The sequence below is a fragment of the Helianthus annuus genome, chromosome 10 (assembly GCF_002127325.2).
Source record: "Helianthus annuus cultivar XRQ/B chromosome 10, HanXRQr2.0-SUNRISE, whole genome shotgun sequence".
NCBI classification, from domain to species: domain Eukaryota; kingdom Viridiplantae; phylum Streptophyta; class Magnoliopsida; order Asterales; family Asteraceae; genus Helianthus; species Helianthus annuus.
This window is the reverse complement of record NC_035442.2, coordinates 8,364,121-8,374,772: the sequence shown is the minus strand read 5'-3', so window position 1 is coordinate 8,374,772 and position 10,652 is coordinate 8,364,121.

Here is a 10,652-nt window from a genome sequence, read left to right as displayed (position 1 = left end):
ATGGCCAACGGCTGAAACTCTATCAACGATTCATTAAGGATAAAGAGGAAGAAATCTCGCTTCAAACGGTCGAAGAGTAAAAGCATCAACATCATACCTGGTAAGTTACGAACAAACGGGATGACATCTTAATCGGTAAGTCTTCTAACCAAGTTTTGGGAAAACAGGGCACTCACACGAGCACTAAAAAATTTTAAAATTTGCTCGGCACGAGGCCGTGTCCGCGCAACTGTCGGGATAAAACCCCTTTTCCAAACAGTTTCTTCATTTCCACATGCCCCGTTTCCCCGAAAACTCTCTGGTTCAGGAGATTTTCTGCAGAATTTCGACGTCTCCTCTACTTCTAACAACATCAAGGTATGATTCTATCATCAATGGTAGTTAGATTAAGCACTTACATGTAGTTAAAACATCAAAAATTCGGGGAAAAATCTAGGGTTCTTGAACTTCATCCGGATCGAACCTCAAATTTTTGCATAAATATGTTAGCATTAGTTTAGATTAGTGTTATGGGAAGTAAATCCACTTGTATTGTTCATAGATTTGCCCGATTTCTCACAAAAAACCCCAACCCTTGTTTTTGAACCTAAAAAGATAAAATCGAAGGGGTAAACGGTTTATTTTGAGAAAAAAAGCACTTGGGGTTTCATTTTTGGGGGAAACCGCACCTACTGGACCAAAAAATTTCAAGTTTTCGGGACCGGGTCAAAAAATGGAATTTTTGTGTAACAGACTCCTGGACACGGGGTCATGTCCGCTGAACACGGGGTCGTGTCCAGCTCACTGTTTTCAGTTTTCTCCAAAAATTTCACTGTTTCATGCTAACTTTTGGTATATTCTTTCAGATGTCGATGAAATTCACAAGGTTCAATGCAAATGAGCTCGACGCTAGAGCAAGATGCGATGTGCTACGAACCAGACTGGAGGAATACCCAAGACAAGTGTGCACGGATCTTTTGGGATTAGTGAACCAACGGGACCGCTTCAATAACCTAGTCACCGGGTCGCTGAGAGTCGCCCTTACTACTCGCCTTCGCTCGGTCCCCGAATATACTTTGGAATTCTATAGCACATTTGTGTTTAATTCAAGGTGCGAGCCATTTGATAATGATGGGGTACAATTCCGATGCGGGGGGACCAAGTACTCAATTTCAATGGCACAGTTCGGGTCAATAGTTGGGTTGTATATGGAGGAGGATGCGGGCAATGAAGAAAACACTGGAGGGTTACGAGAATTAGGAGAAAACGAACGCCAAGCTGCATGGGCACAAATAGGAGATGGCCACTACAATCCGAGTAGCACTAAGAGCACTAAGCTGAGAGACCCCCTTTATCGCTACATTCACCGGGTCATTACTTACTCTCTTAGTCAAAGGCATGATAGCAGCGGCGTCGTTGGGTTACGAGATCTAGTGGTCCTTCATTGCATTCATACCCGCAGACATCTCAATGTTCCTTTCCTCCTACTCCGAAACATGCACTGGAACAGGCTTGCTACTCCACCTACCCCGATCTTCTTCGGGGGGTGGATATACCGTCTCTTCAAGCACTTCGTGAACATGCCCCGATCTTTCGAAAAGAGCCCATGGTCGGGAAGAGTGGACATACACATCTGCCATTCCATGAACTTGATTTACGAAGCCGAAGACGGGTCGGTAAGCTTCCGAAGGGTCCAAGGGCATGCATGGAACCCGCAAGAGGCACTAGTCCTTCACGCTCCACAATTCCAACCACCTCCTCAGTACCAGTACCAGCCCCACGGTGATCCGGGCCAATCCTCCTCACAAGGAGGCGGTTTTCCTAACTTCCAAAGTTTGCATAATTTGTTGCAGGAAAACCTCATGTGCACTAGGAACACCTACAACCTCGCCAACAACATGTACGCTCGGGTCGGAGCAATTGAAAGAAACATATCCGACATTCAGGATGACATTGGGAGCATCCGGGAGTACATGGCGGGGCATGGAGGAGGAGGTGATGACGAGGATGAAGACATGGACTAGGCGGGTGGAGTAGAGGCAGGAGCAGCTGGTTGGTGATCCCACAGGTTAACCCTCTTTTCTATCGAACAATTTCCGGCCTGTGTGCCGAGTGTTGAACAATTTACTTTCCTTTAACTCTTTATATTTTTTGCATTTATTTTTCTTTTTAACTTTGTGGTTTGGATGATTAAACTATGGTAATTTAGGATGAATGTTGTGGCTTCGTGTAGTGTTTATTGATAAAACAGGTACATACGAGGTTTAGAGCACTAAACATTAGTGCTACTAAAGCCGGTACAGAAAAACCGAAGCCAGAAACCTGTTTTTTCACCTTTGCAGATTGTCTACACGGGGTAGTGTCCGGCCGACACGCCCCCGTGCCCACTTCCCCAGACCTGCTGTTTGTTTAATTCTGCAGATTTTTTGCCAGAAACGGGGTCGTGCCCAGCCAACACGCCCCCGTGTCCACCTTCTGTAAGTTTTCGTTACATGCACTCTGAACACGGGGTCGTGCTCATCGAGCAAGGGGCCGTGTCCAGACGCCCAGTAACATAAATTTTTTCTTTTACACACCTTTTTACACATTCAATCAACCTAAAAACTTATTTTTGGGACACATTGAGGACAATGTGTAATTTAAGTGTGGGAGGGGGGGGTGCTAAAACTTTGAATCTTGCAAGTCCTAAATACAAGCCTTACACAAAACTCTATTGGAACCGCTAATCACCCCAAATTTGTTCAAAAATTTTCATTTTTTTACTTATCTAAGTTTAAGTTGGGAAATTCAAGTTCTAAAAAGCTTATATTTTTACAAATTTACAACCGATAGCGTCATGATAAAAAGAACCAACATAAGAAAATTATGAAACGACATGACAAGCTTAGTTAAAATTTGATTATATATACTTGATCACATAAAAACCCATTCCCACAAAAGTGAGTTTTGAGCCTTTATTGAACATACAAATACATATCTTTAAACTAAATGCTCATTTTTCGTTTCTTGTGTGAATAGCCGCTTGGTTCGTACGACTCTAGAACTTGCCACGATGATACATTCCCGGTCCTTACCAACTTAAACCCAAGTGTGACAACTCGAGTTTCCAACATTTCACTTTTGAATTTATTGCATGATGACTGTTAGTTGTTTGATTAATTGCTTTGTAACCGTACACTGTACACTGGGTCATGGTTCAGATAATTGTTTGTTTGTGCATGCTTATGTGTTTGGATGTTTAAGTGTATACGTTGTGACATATTTAAGAAACATGATAACCCACTAGACGAAACAAGAGTGTTTGCCATTAAACAGCCCGGCGAAACACTGATGTGTTTCGCCATAGCACATCACAACGAAACAGGTTTGTTTCGCCACCCTTTGATTCGTCGAAGCAAAATGTCTCACCGGCCCAAAGCCCAGTATAGGCCCAAACCTTATGCGTAATTATATAATTAGTTTAGGAGAACGGTTACCAAAAACTCTCAAACCCTAGATCTCTCCATTCCTGCAACCGACGGCATCAACATCATCAGTGAATCATTCGGATCCTTTGTTCAAGTTACCATACATCTCGGTCAGTAAAAGAAATCATTATTAGTCTTATTATGTTGATCAATATTCTTTAGCTTTGCATGTGTGATGTCTTGAGAATGTAACCAATCGGATAAGGATCCTTCATAATTGACGGCTACTGTTCTTATACTTGTGTGTGATTGTCAGAAGCATGTGTTTGTTATTTGTGTTTTTAAATTGTGTATGCTGAGTGCCCATTGGTTGAGTTGTCGGCTGAATGAATGTTGGTCCAATAAAAAAAAAATAGAGGCACACTAAATACTCAAATATAGCAAAAGTCAATTGTGCACTACATGTGATCGTTTAGCAAATTGTCGGCCATATTGATATTATAATTTATATGTAGTCTCGTTTAGGGTGTTGATGATGATGAAACCGACAACTGATCATATGACCGTTGACTATTTAGTATGTGTTGATATTGGAGGTCCAATGAGAAATTTGGTTATGCATTTGTGGTCCAATCAAAATAGTGTCACCTCACATACTTGATTACATCAAAAATTCAGTACATGTGATTGTATACAAATTAAAATAAGGAAGGGTCCAATCGGTGGGATGATTTTTCGGTCCAATGATGTTTAGCGGTGGTAGCTAGGTGTCGGCCACTAGGGCATTAAGGTTTTGTGATATTGTTTGTTATTACTGAAGCAGTTAAGGGCTCGACGAAACCACGGTATCGGCTAAACACATTTTTTATGATGAAACCGACATGGCGAAACACATTGTGTTTCGCCGAGACCAGTAATGACGAAACAAACCTGACAAATCAAGAGTGTTTCGCCGAGGGATGTAACGACGAAACGGAGGGCGTTTCGTCGAAAGGGAGTCACGGCGAAACAGGGGGCGTTTCGCCGATAGGTTAATCTGCACAGTAACTTGGTTAATTTCTGTTAGAAGTTAACTGGAATTATTAACAACTGTTAGCTGATACGCATGACTTATATGATTCAGAATACGCGCTATGTGCTACTTGGTAATTGTTTATGTGTTATTTTATTCGATGGTATGTGCATGCATGAACTTCGAGAATATAAACTGATTACGTATACGTGCACTCTAGGACTTGATTGATTAACTGTGAGCACATAACTTAGCATACCGAGCAAACCAAGGTGAGTTCACACTCTTACTAAGGCATGGGATTCCCGGGGTAGGTAATGGGATTGGTTGATGAATTGTACTTGCATGGTTATGGGAATTACTGATAGACTAGTGATACCTGGGGAAACCCCCACTACTCTTCGCACACATGCCTGTAATGGCCGCGATACTGATACTGTTCTTCGCACACATGCCTGGTATGGCCGCGATACTTATACTAATCTTCGCATACATGCCTGGAGGGCCGCGATACAAATAAAACTAGTTTACAATACATGGGAAACCCCCACTAATCTTCGCACACATGCCTGGAGGGCCGCGATGTAATTAATAACGATACATGGGTTACTAAACAAACAAACGACTTATGAAACGAACATTATTACTAAACAACCCACTGTGAACTCGCTCAACTAGTTGTTGACTCTCTGTTACATGCCTTGCAGGTCGTTAGGTACAATAGGAGCTTGCACTGGGAGGCGCGGTCGTTGTGGACAAGGATCGTGAATTCTTTGCTAAACATTTATGACATTACATACTTATGAATGTGTTGGGTTTACTTTTATGCTTCCGCTAAACTTTAAGATTATACTTGTGTTTTGAAAACACCTTTCATATTGGTTTGGTTAAATTACATTTACGTTTGCTATTTACATTTAATGTTCAATATGATTGGTGGCTTGATCCTGGTCAGTCACGCCTCCAAGCGGTGATACTCCGCGTGTGGGTTTTGGGGGTGTGACACCAAGTAAGTAAATGATGGAGGCATTAGGACTAACCCTTTTTATTTCTACACCATTATTTTTCTTTTTCTTTTACCACCTACCCAAAATCCCCCTAGTTAACCCCTTTGAGCCTAAACCTTTTCATTTCTTAACCCAAAACAAAAACCCTTTTACCGTCCAAAACCCTTTTTCATTTTAGACCCTTTGTTTTAGTAACAAGCTCGGTTTTTATTATGACTCTAAAAAAATTAAAAAAATAATAAAAATAAAAAAAAATATGATGATGAAGCCAAAGAAATAAACAAAAAAGTTTATCAAAAACAACTTTGTTTGAAAGAAATGCTTCATCAAAATAAAAAGTTTTGAAAAATAACGAGTCTTATAAAAACCGACGCTTTTTACGCTTTTCGCCCTTTTACTAACCACTAACCCTTCACCCCAAAAGTCCTCTTGATATTTACAAAGGTGTATAGTTAAAAAGGAGGAGGATTGATTGCTTGGCAAGTCTATGGTAGGAGTAAGTTCCATGCCGCTCTCGAGTGATTCACTAAAATACATCAGCCGAGTGTTGAGTGATTCCCCCATGAGGTACGTGAACTTGTATATAAATGAAATTTTAAAAAGGCATGTTATGCTCTAATAATTAATTTATCTTATGAAATGTTTTTAATAAATCATGACGAATAGGATTGTAAATAAATAAGAATAAAATTTAATAAAGAATCTTGGAAATCCTGACACTCTATGACAAGCCTAAAAACCTTCTCTTCTACCCATTCCATTTGGGAGTGTAAAAGCCACATTATAAAGAGTTTTGCTTGAGGACATGCAAAGATTCAAGTGTGGGGGTATTTGATGTGCACAAAATGCAACATATAAATTACATCAATTGTGGCATAAAACTAATCTTTTTTTAGTACTATTGTTGGAAAAAGTGTGTTTTTGTCTTCCTTTTGTATTTTCAGGATTAAATGAGCTCAAATAAACAAAAGAAGCAAAAAGACAGCCAAATCTAACATAAATACAAGAAAAGGGACAAACGTGGCATGCCCGGCCTCCCCGACAGCATCTTCCCAAGCAAAACAAGAAAACAGAAGGCTGAACACGCCCCGTGCTCAATGAGCACGGGGGCGTGCCCAAGTGTCAGCAGAAAAGACAAAGTTGTAGAAGCTTCTATCGCCCACCACGGGGTCGTGCTCAGCGGACACAGGGTCGTGGTCAACTCTAAGATTTGCAGGATCTAGGGAAATCTTGATAGTACAGATACGCTTCTGCACACGGGGTCGTGCTCAGCGGACACGGGGGCGTGGCTAACTAATGCAGACAAACTGCGATTAATGAAGAAAGAGAAGGAGGATTGTAACACCACATAAAAACGTGTCCAATTATACATAGACACGTGCCCTAAACTCTAAATATGCGAAAGATTGAGTTTAAGGGACTAAAGTTGACAAAGAGCGAAAATATGCAAACGAAAGGACTAAAAGTGTCAACATGCCAAACTTGGGCCTCTGAATGACCACACGTGAAGAAAATATTCTTAAATGGGTGATCAATTGGATATAAGAAGCCGTTTGCGAAAATAATAGGAAGATTATAAATTACAAGGGTTAAAAGTTTCAATATGTCAATTTTGATCTCTGAGTGACCTTTTAACGAAACCGAGGCTTCAAAATATTCAAATATACTCCCGAGAATAAGTGGCAAAAATTTCACGTGATTCCGAGATCGTTAAGCATGTTTTCCAAACTTTGGGTTAAAAGTGTTAACCTGATGAAACTTGCTTTCATAAAGATATTTAGCGAACCCGAGCCTAACGAAGTTGGTTATTCATCCATGAGCCTCATCAAACTAACTACAAGGGCCTTATGTGCCAAAAATAAGGTTAAAAAGGATTAAAAACGTTCAGGGACTGTTTCAGCCAACTTAGAAACTTGATTTGCCAGTTCCCCATCTCCAGGCGGACCGCGTAAGGCCAAGCAGAATCCTTACGCAGGCCGCGAGAGGTCCCCAGTATCATAATTCTGCTGCTAGGTGCGGGTTAAGCTGTTCCACCGCCTTATTCTTGGTTGTAACGATCTGGAGGTCTATATGTCGGTTTATTACATTAGATAGGACACCTGGGATGATCCCAGAGCCCCCAATTACACCTGGAAGTGATCTAAATCCATGGGAATTACTATATAAGAAAGCTTAGTCTTGTGCTTCAAAGCACATTTGTAAACATTCACTTATGGGACTTGCTCTGGAGCTTCCATCAGTAAGAAGAGGATTATCAAGTGTAGAAAAGTTTGCTAGGACCTTAAGTAAGCCTCTAATTTCTTGTTTAGTTATTTAATTTAGCTTAATTACTCTAAAGTCAAACTTATCTTAAATATAGTTTGACTTTCATATTAATTACATATGGCTTAACAACTGATCAAATTGAAAGTGGTTATAGAACCATATTAGTGTAGGTGATTAACCCTTAAAAGGGCATCTCCTAATTATCCCGTTTGACTGATCAATTGTCGGATCAAAGTAGTTTGACAAAAGGTCAAACTGGACAGAAATTGCACATTTGGTAAAACTAATAAACCAAAGGTTCTAAATTATATTTTAACATTCTAATGACTTGGTAATTAATATTTAATCATGCCTTATCTGTCCTAACCCGGCAACTAATAGTCTAAGGTCAGTTTATAACCGAAAGTCGCAAAAGCTTGACTTTTGTTTGACTTTCAGTTCTGACCCGTGCAAACTTATTTCCTCTATGTTTTAAGCTTCCATTAGGACTACATTACTTAGTAGTATAACCCTCTGGAGTTATATTGCATGGTGCCTAATAGTTTGAATAATATGCTCTTGATCGAGATTATGCTTAATAATGCCTAAAACGCCCTTTTTGCATAAAACCGAGAATTTTAGCAATATGAATGGACTAAAACTTTTGCTACTAATATTTAGACATGTCCTGAAAATTTGACATCAGTTTGAGGTCTAGAATAGGAGTTATGCTCAATAGCGTAATTAAGGAACTTTTTAGCATTTAAATAGCGTAATTAGCATAAAGCCTATCTAAACCCAATTTTTGACACCAAACTTTTTACCTACTGATGTAAAATAATATTTTGGGATTTTTGAAGATTTTTATTTATTTTTAGACTGAGCATAACATAGGATCATAGCTTGATTTCGGTGATTGTCGGTTTTACCCTTTTCACGCATAAAATGAGTTTTACATAACTTTTCAATACCAAACCTTTTGCTACTGATCCTATATGACAAATAAAATATTTTGAACCTTTTAAACTGATTAAAAACTCATATTTCCTATTTTTACCCAAATAGCCCTTTAAATCGGGTTTTAAGCGTTTATAGCACCTAGTATGGGTCAAAACTATATTTGACATACAAAACTAATTTCCTACTGATACTTTAAGCTAATATATGTAATATTATGGTAAGCTAAAGTTTTTAAACTCGGAAGTCTATTTTGATCTTTAAAAGCTTATGTAAAATTACCAAAATGCCCCTACGGTGCATAGATGGTTATAAAAGGTATGTTTCTCATATATTAAGTATCCTACTGATATAACTTATCAAAATATATGTTTTTACTAATTTAATCAGACCTGGATCTCAGTTTTATAAATAAACTCTTTTATGGGCATTAAAATTACCAAAATGCCCTTGTGGGACTTATTTTGATTTAAATTACTTTTTAGGCATATATGTTAATATATTACTGATATATTAACATATTTTGAGCATAATAATGATTTATACCTGTATATAATTCACTCGGTTACCCGTTACGCATTTACGTGTTCGGATCGGTTTACGTGACTAGTTTACGTAAAATAGCCGAAACGGGCTTAACCTTATCATTTAATCCTCATTTTTCCAGATTGTGTTTAGTTTACCCATATTATACAAGTATCCAAGCTTGTCGGGTCTAAATCACATTCTATCCCCGTCTCCGCTTAATTTAGCGTTTAGACCCGTAAGGTTTCCTTCTAGCTAGCTGGTCTAAGTCCTTGACTTAATTAAAGACCCGTTAGCATCTTAATAGGCAAATTAAACCTTCTATACAGATTAATAGCTTCCGGTAAAAAGTGCCTTTCAAGAACCTTAGGAATTTTACTACTATCACTAGGTAAATACTTTTAACTTATTTTCCCTATACGGGCTTGGGATACGGTATATTAATACCGCTTGGTCGGGTATGGGATTATTTTGTCGAATTGTGATTTAATAAATCCGCATAACCCGTTTTAATCTGTATTGTTTGATAACATAAACATTTGGGGGTTAACGACCGTGTCCTGGATATCCTTGGCTCATTTAAGTTATTAATGGCCACGACCTATGCACGGGGTGCAGGCATGCACCCGACAGATGCAAATGCTAAATATTAAATTACCCACAAGTTGGGGATAACTCCTTTGTGGGTTTTATAAGTGGTGAGTCAGTTAATCATGTCCGGCTTACAAACCGGCCCCATATGTATGACAAACATGTAAAACTGTATACAAGATTTTAATAAGATTGTCCCAAGTTATAAATGATTTGTGCCTTGTGCACCTAAATCAATTTTCTTAAATATCTTCAAAACGAGTCAGTTAAATTGTATTTACCAGTGTAAACTGACGTATTTTCCTAAAGATTGATTGACAGATACTTCCCGAAATAGGCTGGAGATATAGGGTGTCATAGAGGATCTTGCAAATCCATAAGATACCTGAAATCTGTAGTTTTTGTTTCTTTGTACATTATGACCCACCTGTGGATCTTATTACATTCCCGTCTGTATTATTCATATACTCGAACTCACAAACAGTATGGTTTGTAATAGTTTATTTACCCAGCCTTCCGTTGTGCTATATTATTGTGTGTAATGACAATGATGATATCAACTACGTCACGATACTCCCCACCGGGCCCACCTGTAATATGTGGAAATATTGGGGTGTGACAGGTTGGTATCAGAGCCAACATTGAGTGAATTAAACACTAACCTTTTGTGTTTAATCTCAATGACACAATAAGCACATTCCTTAGACTCTCGAGTCTAGGCAAATGACCTAGGATGTATCTTTTACTTTCCTTTGTTGTTATTATGTTTTATTTTATTTTGTTTTCTTGTTTTAACAGGAAGTTCATCACCATGCCTCCAAGAGTAAGGCGAAGAGGCAAAGGTCCCATGCGTGGGGGACCGTCGACAGCAGGACCATCTCATAGACGCACTCCATCGGCGTCCTTTTCTACCTCTGATTCTCGCGATCT